Below are 12198 nucleotides of genomic sequence, written 5' to 3' on the forward strand. Positions count from 1 at the left end.
AAATGCAGACACAGCAGAATTAGCCACATACAGAAAGAAGAGACAAGCTGTAAGGAGACACTCCCAGAACAAACTCTGGGCCCCATCTTCCTTCATGCGTGGGTGCTATGGTCCTCCCAGCAGCCATTAGTTAAACTGATTTATTTTTAACAGCCCTTCAACATATCTCTCATCACAAGCTTGTATGCCCAAGGACATGGTGTAGCCAGCATAGTGTAATGGTTAGGGTGTTGGACTAAGACAAGGAAGACTCAAGCTCAAATATCGACTTGGCCTCTGGCCTATCATACGCTCCCAGCCTGGACAAACTTCAAATGGCTAATTAATGATTATGATTATTTTATTAAATTTACATAAAGTTCTCTAAGAGTCTTACAAGAGAAATACAAAACAACATTTAAAAGTAAAAAATAGAGTAATTTAAACAATAAAAATTGATAAATCAAAATTTTCTTTCTGCTGAAAGAAAATGGAAGGGACATCATACAGGTTGTCCTGAGCTCCTTGAAAAAAAGGTTGAATAGGATACATATACATAACTAACCATTCAAAAGTGCGTTTGACATATTTGTTCTGAAACACACACCTCCCCACCACGGTCTATTTGCATGTTACCCTTCTTCAGAGGAGCAACGTCTTCTCTCAAGAGATGGGTTGGTTCAGCCAGTCTTCCCCATTTTGCAATTTGGATAGCAATGAAACCAGCATTAGATTGACTTCTCTATGTGTGGTCTTTCCATTTATTCTGTTGATACTAACAATGCCTCTTGCTTATTCACTGATAGGACAGTAGAGTATATAAAGCAATAATGCATATTGATCAGACTGTACTGAACACCAATTATTCATTTTAAGGAGAGCCCAGTACCTTCTGGGAAATGCATTCTTGCCAAAGGCACATTAGGAGAAGGAATTGTGTGACAATGCAGTGAGCTGCTACAAACACTGTGTGCAAGAAAACAGTTATTGAGCTTTAACCAATTCCATGATCCTGCTCATAAAAAGTTGGGTAGAAAGATGGTTCCAAATCCAAAAACACCAGCTGAACATAAAGCTTGAAAAGCCACAAAGAGCTGAAAATGTCTATAAATCCTTCATTTAAATGTGATATGTCTGCTAGGAGAGAGTAACCCAGAGAGCAACTGAAAGCCATCACCAGGCATTTGAAATGAATTTCGGCCAATATTTCAGTGTAGAGTGGATGGTTTTCATCACAAAACATGAGACAGATACTGTATAAGAGCAAATGCGTAATTTTATAAATAGGTTGTAACAAAATTCTTTTAAGCATGGAAATATGAGTCTAATTATGTGGTTCTAACTCCAATATTGCACCAAAATTCCAGTCTTATTCAATTCTGAAATTAAGCCTTCTACACTTCTGTTAAGCCTTCTACTGATGCTTCCATCATCAGTGCTTTTTTTCTTTAAAAATGTTTAGGGGTACTCTCATTTTGACTCAAGAAAATCACCATTTTGTAGTTCAAATCGGGAAAAATAAATAGAGTAAATGGACAAAAGTACAAAGATTCACAAAATGTTTAGGTGTATGTGTGGCCCTGCATCTCCCCAGAAAAAAGCACTGTCCATCATCACAAACATTCTGAATGCGTGCAGTTTTCTGAACCTTCCTCTTACCTCACCCAGTCACATTTTTTTGTGATCTTTTACTTTTCAAATAATTTCTATACAACTGGACATAGTGACCCAGGAGTACAAATGTACTAAAATTGTCTGCAGAGCTCTTAGGATGATACTATACGATATAATACGATACGATATGATACAATACGATAATCTTTATTGTCAATGTCCCATACAGAACAACGAAATTGAAAAAATCTACATCAGACATTCAAAAACCAACAAGCCTGCTGTCCCAGCTATCCCAGCCTGGTTAACCCCCTAAAAACTCTGATACCCCATAATTAAATACAATATACTCCCATAGAGACTACCTTACACTGCGTTTAAAACCCAAATCGCATTTGGATAAAAACTGTTTCTAGTCTTTATAACTCTGTACCTTCTTCCAGAAGGCAGAAGCTGAAAGAGATCATTTCCGGGGTGCGCACTATCCTGCACTATCTCTGCAGCTTTCTTATGACACCTGGAAGCATAGATTCCTCAAACCATGCAACTAATTCTATCCAGACTCAGAGTCTAAACAAAATGGAACCATTGATAAAAGCAGCAAAAAAATAAGGTGGTCAAAATAGTAAAAAGATTCAATTCAAATGTGGCCTCTCTCTTCTTTAAGGCTGGGAAAACAAAACCATTATCTTAATATTATCTTTAGCAGGTGACTGGTGTGACCTCTACCCTAGACAATTTTTATTTCTATTTCTATCCAGTGCTACTCATACTCAAGAGTAGACTCATTGAAATTAATAAACATTACTAACTTAGGTCCATTGATTTCAATGGATTTACTCTGAGTAGTTTGTTGGATTCAACCCCATGTGCGCATTGCAGCCCCCGCTGCAGTAATACTGCAAACAGAGGAGATACATTTACCGTAGACTGCATCATTAATGCTCAGTGTGTTAAGTGGCCTTTAAATTAAACTAAGTTAAATAAACCCTTCTTTAATTTCCTAGTGAATCTTTTTCATTAACAGACACATTAAGGCTAAGCTCATTTACATATAGCTTATGCAAGCACATGATTCTGGAATGTCCAATTAATGAGACATAATCTGATTTGGAATGGGCAAGTGGCACAAGGGGTTGTGTTGAGTTGTGTAGACACCATGTCTGTCTCCAAAGGAGCACTGTGGCTCCAAGTCCTGTGCAAATTGGGTGAAAAGAAATAATGTGATAACTGAGTAGTCCAAGACTAATGACCCAGCTATAGAAACAAGTAATCCATTTCAGCAGTTGAAGAAAAAACAAGCAGATCAACAGCACACATTTGTTTGTACAAAGTACGGAGAGACAAAGAAACTTGCTAGGTGGGTGTATCAAATTTTGCACAAATTCACATATTGAAAGTAAACATGTAAGTTATGCTTTGGGTTTAGAAACTCAGTCAAAATGTGAGCTATCTCCCTGATTTGGTTTGGGGTCCAATGTGGTGATCCTGATAGGGCCAGTTTGGCCATTAACCAAATCAGGGGCCTTGTCTAGTCCTAATGTTTAATTAGAAGGGGGGGGGGGAGATACAGGCAGAGACTCTTACCCGCATCATCTCAGGGTCATGGGTTCAACCTGGGAGGAAGCATCCTCACTGAGACTCCCTCAAAGGCTCAAAACCAATGGCTCCATTTAATGGGGAGCCAATGCGTATTCAACCAGGGCAACATGCCCATTAGAGAACACGGCCACAGATGCAAGTACAGTAGTTATAACAGATTTATGAAATAGATTTTACATTACCAATACCTGTGTGGAGAAACAAAACCTGTGAATGAGAAACCAAGGTTCAACAGACAACGTAGCCAGGATTGTGATGTCACAATATTTCAACATGATGGTGCACTTCATTAGAACTTTCCCATGTCATCTCCTGTCAAAAGAGTTTCACATCTGCAAGGGCAATCTAAAGCACTTCACTGGCTGTTAACATGAGGTGAGTCAAAAAAGGGTTAATTTCAAAACTTTCTTTATTTCAGCAGCCTCATTTAAAAGGGGAGAAGCCTGTTGGTTGTTGCTGCCGCCACTGTTAAAGTTTAACAGTTAAACAATTAGGAATTGGAACACTTTGTGATCTACTGTAAATCACTGAGAGATTTACCAGTAGATCCCAATATCTACCTTCTGCCCACCAGTATAATTGGCTTCCAAAGTATACAATGAAAGCTAACAGTTTCCACACATACATGGCCTAAATTAGAGTTTGGACAGAGTACTGAAGGTGGAATTATCAAATGAGTTAAACAAGTTTAACCCCTCTGGAATCAATGGTCAAGAACATTCAACACTGAATTGCACCCAAAGAAGTCATGATGGAGTCAGATGCTTCTCTTTACTTCATATATTTGTGAATTCTGATCAATGACTTGAGTCTTCCCAAATTTTACATGCATAAGTGGCTATTTTAAGCCTCACCAAGACAGCATATCCCTGTTTACCATATGACAGATTAATACTTTTATTTCTATTATGCAAAATCATTTCCCCAACCCCCCCAATCCCTGGAAGTCTCTCTTCTTTCTTGTCTCTACGTGCCCAGCATGCCCTAATGACAAAGAGTGATAAATAAAACCAGAAGGCAGGGGACTGTTTGGCTCAGCGACTTGCCCACTTCTGGGATGAGGGTTTTCAAATCATTGACTAAAAAATAATTCTGATTAGATGACTATAAAAGGTGAAAAGTGTAATAAGTTTAGCGTCCCTGCCTGGGAACATCAGAGGCACACAACCTCTTGAATATTGATCAGGTCTGAAAGAAAAGCCAAGGAGAAGAGAGAGCAGGAAAACCAACACTTCTTTGGACAGCGATAACTGCGTATCACACCCAGGCTTCGTCCACAGGGAACAAGGCAACACAAACCCATTAAAATCAATGGTAAGGCTGACTACAATGCAACATGCATTTCTCCCTTGATTTACAACTTAATGTCTCTCACAAAGACAAAAATTCTTTCAAAGACAAAATTCTTTTGCATGAGGAACATTGCATTTTACTATAATACCAAAAGGCAACTTTTGCACTTACAACTAGGTGGCTATTGTCAACACCAGATCATTATTCCAGTGGGCGTTGAACTAAGTGTTCATTCATAGTGATTCCTGGTCAATTAGCACTTGAAACAATAGTGTGTTACTGTATGTTCCTTAATTTATAGACAATTGGCTATTTAAAAAGGGGTTGCACAACTTCATTGAGATTTGGCAGAGTGTCCTGGTTAAGAGACTAACTAAGAGCTTATCCACACTTCCCTTCACTCTTTCCAGGCCTGGTCCGTGCTTTGAGCTTTAAATCCACGGAAAACACAAATTGACGTTTGCTCTGCTTGAGTGCTAAAGAGTGGGTTTTCACGGGGAAAGCTCAGGGGCAAAAAAACAAAACACACAATTTTAAGCATGTGCCTGGAAAGAGAACGGCAAAAGGTAAGTGTGGTTCTGCCATGAACTCACTAGGTGACATTTGAGAAGCGACTTTCTCTAGGCCTGAGCTTCCAATCTGCAATAATTGGTGTGTGTGTTAATATTGACTTACCGTACAAGACCGGTTGTACAGATTACAAGTAGGTAATATATGTGAAGTGCTTTGAACACTTGAAAGTGTTATTCAAATGCTATCACTGCTGTTGCTGTTGCTACTACTACTACCAGTGGCGTAGCATGGGAAACTAGGGGGCAGTTGCCCAGGGTGGAAAATTGTTAGGGGGTGTAGAATTTCAACACCTGGTGCTGCCTCAATACAGTTGTGCACTTCCATCACTGGGCTCCATCGAAAACAGCTTCTCCATGTGAATCAGGAAGTGACATCTCCAGACAACGGAAGGACTCTTATCGCTGTGGCTGCAATGTCCTCAGTGATGCGGATGCCGTTAGGTAATTGAATGTGCATAAGTACTCCATCCATTTCCCTCTTTCCCACCCACCCACCCTTCCGCACAGCCCCAGGTGCCGGTAACCCACGCTATGCCACTGACTACTACTGCTGTTGACAGCTACTCACAGAGGCAGCACAGATGACAGTGGACGGCCCTTATCTTAATGCCTTCCCTGAACTCCCAGAATGATCAAGCTAACTACTCTTCAAAATGCACTCTTGGGCTACATGAACCTTAGAACAATCTCATGCGGCAAGGCAATTCTCATGCTGAAGAAGCAAGCACTTCTTTCTCAAATCAGATGTATTTATTTTTTAATCACTAAAGCTTATTGAGCCCTTCATCAAACAAGATGGCTTTTTTTTTTTTTTTGCTATAAATAAAATCAACATAGGCACACAGCAGCCTTTTTGGTATCCCTGATACCAAACAAATGAACAGCTGAACCTTGGGTGTGCTGAGAGCTATCACTTCTACGTGATGCAAACATTCCTTAAATTTTCCTTCATACAATAGATGTGAGATCTGTATCCCATATATATATGTGTGTGTGGGTGGGTGTGGGTGTGGGTGTGTGGAACATGCCATTAAATCATGACTAGAATTCAAGTCTAAATACTGTGTTTCTTCAAGCGAGTCTGCATTTGTTAATACAAAAAGGGGGAAAAATGTATTCTGGTATAAAACCCTTGAGATGGCACATTTCATTTCCAGCGGGTCATAGGAGACAGCAGGCACTGTTAAATTTGTTCTATTATTCACGCATGTACACAATAAAAAAAATGGCAATACAATTACCTATGCAAAGTCCACGATACTGTGAACTGTCAAAGGAGGCTGGGAGGCAAACTACCAGAATTTAAAACAAAATATTACCATGAAACACACTCGATCTGACACTGCAAAGCCTTTTGATAGTCCTAAACATATTGAATGCCCAGTGGAAATTTAGCTTTTCATTCCGGCCCAAATTTGATTAAGCATGGCAGGAATGGAGAAATCCCTTTTCAGCAGCAGTCTGAGGTCACCGTCGCTTTCAGACAGGTGCAGAAATGCAGCTCAGGATGCAATATCTAAGGCATAATATCCAACAATTTCTAATCCAACGCACAACAGACAGCAGGGCTCGTCCAAGTTAGGCTGCTATTAACAACCCAGTCAAAGAGGTGGTGGTCTTAAATATATTGATTTGTTCAGACAAAAGCTCTGTTTGAAACAGTGGGATTTAATTCCAAGTCATTTGCGATCTAAGTGGTAACCACGACCATCACCATCATTTTATTTCGCCTTTCCATAGTTAAAACAATGCTCAAGGCAGCTTACAACATGACAAGATTTACATAATTACCAACATAACAAAAGTCATAAACAATAAATAAAACACATCAAAAGGTACACAACCAAATGGACAACAATTTCCACATAAATCATAAAATCTAAAACAAAAAATACAACATTAATATCAAAAACAATATAAAATGACATAGATAAAAAATAAAAACAATATTAAAAAAGGAGCCCTCTCTGTCCAGCAGCAGTCCTTAATGGAGCCTGTCAGGCCCCACCCTAAGCAAGGTGGAGGGAGGCGGGGCACTTGGTTGAGAAAGGAAGACAGTTTAGTACTGGAGGACAGAAGAGTCAACAAGAGGATAAGTCAAGGAATTATTGAGTGGTAAACTCATAATCACTTACATGCTTAGAGCAGCTTACAAAGGATCTATTCTTTCGCAGCTCTAAGAAAACCAGGTGCTTGCTTGCTACTAACCAGCATGGATTCTTAAGAATATGCACACTAGGGCATTTTGCCCTAACCTGATGCTCTGCAGCTCTTTTAGACGGCAACCCTCAGCCCCTAGACTAGCATGATCAATGGTGATAGGAGCAAAGTCCAAAACATCCAGAGGACACCATGTTGAGGAAGGCTGTGTTAGACCATTCCTTATCAAATTGCCTTTTCTGGCTTTCTCAAGGTTCAACCTTTGAGAAAACCCTTCCTTTATTCATCTCCCTGTATTTCAGCCGGCTGTCCTTGAACCTGCACGGCCAAAATGAATGAAACTTTTGACAACTTCAAAAGGTTGAGGCTACTGTGGTGGATTTCCTAGATTGACAGGAATGACCATTGAGAGCCCTCCCATCTCTGATTTAATGACTTCCTGTTGCGGAAGCCAAGCCGAAGAGCCTGCAGTCCCTGGGAGACTGTTCAAACATTGGTGGCCACGTTCTTGTAATCTATTAGTTATCTTTAGAATAAATTTTAAAATAAATTGAAGTTAAATACAATGACGGTTGCTATGTTGAGCACATTTTATTGGGCTAAGGTTGCAATCTCTCTCACGCTTGAGAGAAAATACCACCAAAGTAAATGCAGCTCAGATTTTTTAGGATTAACATATACCCATATTTTTTCAGTCATAGACAGGACTAAGAGCAGCTTTGAAATAGCAATTTAGACGGGGAAAAGATTTCCAGCATGCACACAAATCCCTCCCACAAAACAGTAGCAAGTTTGGATGCACCCACTGTCCTTATTCCAAAATGTGTCAGGTTCTACAAGAGACTGACACCTACCCAAAGGCAGAAAACCAATCTGTTCCCCTTATCAGGGGGACCTAGATTTCCCATTTCAGGACCTCTCAGTCCAGTTGCTTGGAAGGAGGAGTGTAAATCCCAGCCACATTTCTGCCTGGGGAAGGATTAATTCTTGCCTCTTGCCAATAGAACAGAGGCACACATATTATGCTGAAAAGTCCTGCTAGAGGACACCGTCAAGACAGCAAAGGACAGAATCCTGGTCTTCTGACTGAACCCCAAGACCAATTCACTTGCCAATTAACACCCTGTTGATAGGAGCAACTGCCTTCCCTGCCACAGGTTTATTTAGCAGGAAGCACATGCTGATGCTGAGATGATTTTCAGTGTGTTATATCACCTTTGCAAGATAATCAATAAAAATTTAAATGAGAAGAAGTTGGTTGGTTCTTTAAATCCCATTAAACTTGAGCACCAATTTATAACCCTCTGCAGAATTAAGTGTTTTTAGAACACCAGTACTGTGTAATAGCATTTGCAAAACACTCGCTGTCCTTTTGTTGATGTGATTAATCATTCCTATGGTATGTTTTGAATATTCCAGTTGCAGGTTTGCAAAACTGTGTAACTGATTTCATAAATTTTGTTCTTGCTGGAGTGGTTCCACATGCACCCTCATTCTGCCAGGCGAACAATGACGGCTGCTGCTTATTTGCCCTGTTAATTCTGCACTTGTGAAGACTAGAGACAGTCATACTATGTGGTACTAAATTTATGTATTGCACGAATTTAATCTATTCTTTAATACATCACACACATGATGCTTGCTAATCCAAAATGAATGTAATAAATCTGAAATTTCTAATGTTACTGTGAAATAACGCCATTGATAAAACAGCACTTTGTACGCAACAAAGATTTTCATGTTTTATTGGGGAGGGGGAGAAATATGTAAATACAACAATCAACTCCAACATAACAACTAAAATAACTTTTAATTGTTTTCCCTTCCCTTATATTTTCTGCATGGCTGACTTTGCTTACGGCTTCGTGAAAGGCCAACTCATCAGTTTTAGTTGTTAATCAAGAACAGTAATTGTGTAAGTTATAAACATACAGAACGATACTTTGCCTAATAGGATAACACATCCCAGAAAATGCAAAGTGGTGGAGTTTTTTCATGCTAATAATTTGTAAGGCTTTTATTTGAATAAACAAGCTCCCAAAGAGGCATTTGAAATTGAGACATTACGAGTTTTTTCCATGTACATTTATGAAACAGAGGGTGCCCATTCAGAAAAAAAGAAGCTTGTCTTGCAGATCTGAAAAACGGATTCCTTGCTGTGCTCCTTCAGCTTGAAATCTGTCTGGTGCCAAGGAAAATCAGGGAATACCCCTAGCATGAAACTAAAGAAACAACTATGTTATCAGTTTCGGTGCTAAAAGCGTGAGATGCCTCATGTGGGCAACTTGCTGAAGCAAAAGAGATGCTGAATTCTTCTTCATGACTATGAATGGCAATTCAGCCAGTATACATTTAGGATGGGTTGCATCTCTCTGCTGTTGTACTTGGGTCATGAATGTGATCCTGCTTAAAGTCAAACTGAAGTGATGCAAGGAAGTGCTTAAGACACATTTATCTCAGCTAAAGTCACATCTGTCTCATTCACACTCCTTTTCCTGTAATTGAGAAATCAAGGAGGATCATTGAAGTTGCTGAGCTTTGACAAGTTCCTTTTGTTTAAGCTCATGATTATTCTAGCTTCTCGAGTTGAATGGATAGCTGGCCATAACCTTAGCCACATTCGCACATAATGCAATGCCAAAGCCATGACTGACACAGGCCAAGGTTTATAAACTAACAACCATGGCTTATTTTTTTGATATATTTTGTTAAATTTTATTAAATTCAAAAATTTAATTAAAACTTTTTTAAAAAACCAAAGTAACCAAGGCTCATCATCATCATCATCATCATATTAGTATACTGCCCAATACCCACAAAATAAATGGAATTCCTGCTCCTCCCAAATAAATGGAATTCCAAAGAGAAAGGACCTGGCTTAATTCCTTTTTCCTAATCCACTTCAAATGGGAAAAAGTATAGCTACTGTCTTAGTATGTTTTGGAAGGCCAAATCCACCATTTTGGACGCTGGCTGGCCCAGCCTCTCTCAGTATGCTTATGTTGGTGGATTCCCAGCAAAATACAGAGCTTCTTTTCCCTCCAACTAATACCCATCATAATGACAAGCTTATATGCCACCTCCTGGGTTCTGTCTCTTTGTTACAGTCTAGAATTCTCAGTCTAGAGTACAAAGCCATGGATCCAAGGCAACATCTGGAAGGTGAGTGTAGTTCTTAACAGGTCACATTGTTCCATGGGACAAATTAAGTGGGCTGCTAAATCTTGGCCATGGCTGAGGGTGCCAAACCCAGCTCAGGCCCTTCTGGGAAGGATTATACACAGAGACACATCCTCCCTTCTTCCTAGTACCCCACCCTTTAATTTAAACAATGTTCCTCTATTGCTGTTCCTATCACTCTATCATGAAGGTGAACCAATATTCCTCCAGATGTTGTCAGACATCAACTCCTGTTAGCCCCAATCATGCATGGCCAATGACCAGGGTGAGGGGAACTGGAGTTCATCAACACCTGGCCACAGGTTCCTTAATACTGGGCTAGTGTTTGAAACAACAAAAATGTTAACAAATACAGGTTTGGAAACTTTTGTATTGGTCTAATGGTGACCCCAATTACACTTTCATTACTAACAGTAATGTTCAAATGCAATACAAGGTTTGGATGGGGTACTTGAGCACTTAAGTAAAGCCATATACTGGCATCAACTCATAGCCTGACAGAGAATCTACTGAGTTATTAAATGGATTTAAGTGGATGAATTCTGGTGCAGTCTGCTCAGCAATGCATGAAGAAAAGAGTTTGAGGTGTAAAAAATGTCAAATAGCTTTCTCATATGCATTAAACTGTTAATAAAGATAAAATGATCTTTATGTTTTGGGTTTCTAATGTCTCTTTTATGAAAGTAACCAGGAGCTTTGATTCACGATTCGTTGGTTTCCGAACGGTGTGTCATTACTTAGAACACATCAAGAATAACTTGTAGACAAGACACAAAGCCTGGGGAAAAAGCTGGCAAAGTGAGCTGGAATACCTGCAGCTTTTGATACCGTGACTCACCTATTGTGGTTGTTTCTCAGTGGCACCATGGACTGGTGGTCATTTGTGGAGGTAGCAGGAGTGAGGGACAGGAGGCAATTTAAGGAATAAGTTACAGTGCCCCCAAGCTGGAGCAGAAAGCAATCACTAGTCACAAAACTGATCCCTATCCATTGGACTGAAGTGGGACTGAGCTATGCTTCAAGGCAAAGGACTGTTCTGTTCTCCCCAACAAAGAAGGACCAAAAATACTCAGTGGTGTAGTGGTAAATTCTGAGGAAGAGGAGCTCATTGTGACAGCCCTCATAGCCACGTCTCCAAGGAGAGGACAAAAATGAAGCCAAGGGAAACCTGAGTTCACATCCCAGAATAGCCATGAAGCTCACTGTTGACCTTGGGCCAATGACTATCTGAGCCTACCCTACCTAACAAAGAGATCATGGGATGTATTCAACTACGTTTTAGTGAGGGTAGACACACTGAAATTAATGGACCTAACTTCATATTCATTTATTTCAATGGACCTACTCAGTTGACTACCACCTTCTGCGCCTGTCCTCCAGTCCCAGGTTACATTGCTGACAAATACTGCTCCAATAGATGACCCGGTTGGTCCTGCAATGAAAGCAAGCACTGAAACTACGCTCCCACCCCCTAGCCATGTTCCTCTTCACTATACCAGTGAGAATAGCCATTCTGCAGATTTCTAATAGAAAGTATTCAGCATCTTCACAAAATGACAACTTCCATGCATCTCCAAGGCAAGGGAAGACAGTTAAAAGTTTAGGAGTGTGGCTTTGTATCCCTGTCCTTTCCTTCTCCTTAACAATTATCTTTTTGTTTTTACATTTGATTTTTTAAATGCTATATTGATTTTATTACACACACCATTTTGAGAAGAGTTCCATTCTTCTTGATTTAGCAGTACCGAAATATTTATTAATTAAGTAAATGGTCAGATAACATGCCAATTATGATGGT

The 12198-nt window shown here is 39.8% G+C and overlaps 2 long non-coding RNA genes across 5 annotated transcripts in view; one reads left to right on the forward strand and one right to left on the reverse strand.

The window, feature by feature from the left end:
* LOC308466307 overlaps positions 1 to 12198 on the reverse strand; it is a 101706-nt gene that overhangs the window by 24657 nt on the left and 64851 nt on the right. The window lies entirely within an intron of this gene.
* On the forward strand, positions 3456 to 6119 carry LOC308466308. Its single transcript, XR_013980711.1, has 3 exons — positions 3456 to 3570; positions 4382 to 4509; positions 5568 to 6119. It is a non-coding gene; the product is annotated as an uncharacterized lncRNA (long non-coding RNA).

Source organism: Podarcis pityusensis (genome assembly GCF_964106645.2).
Source record: "Podarcis pityusensis genome assembly, chromosome: 17".
Classification (NCBI taxonomy): Eukaryota; Metazoa; Chordata; class Lepidosauria; order Squamata; family Lacertidae; genus Podarcis; species Podarcis pityusensis.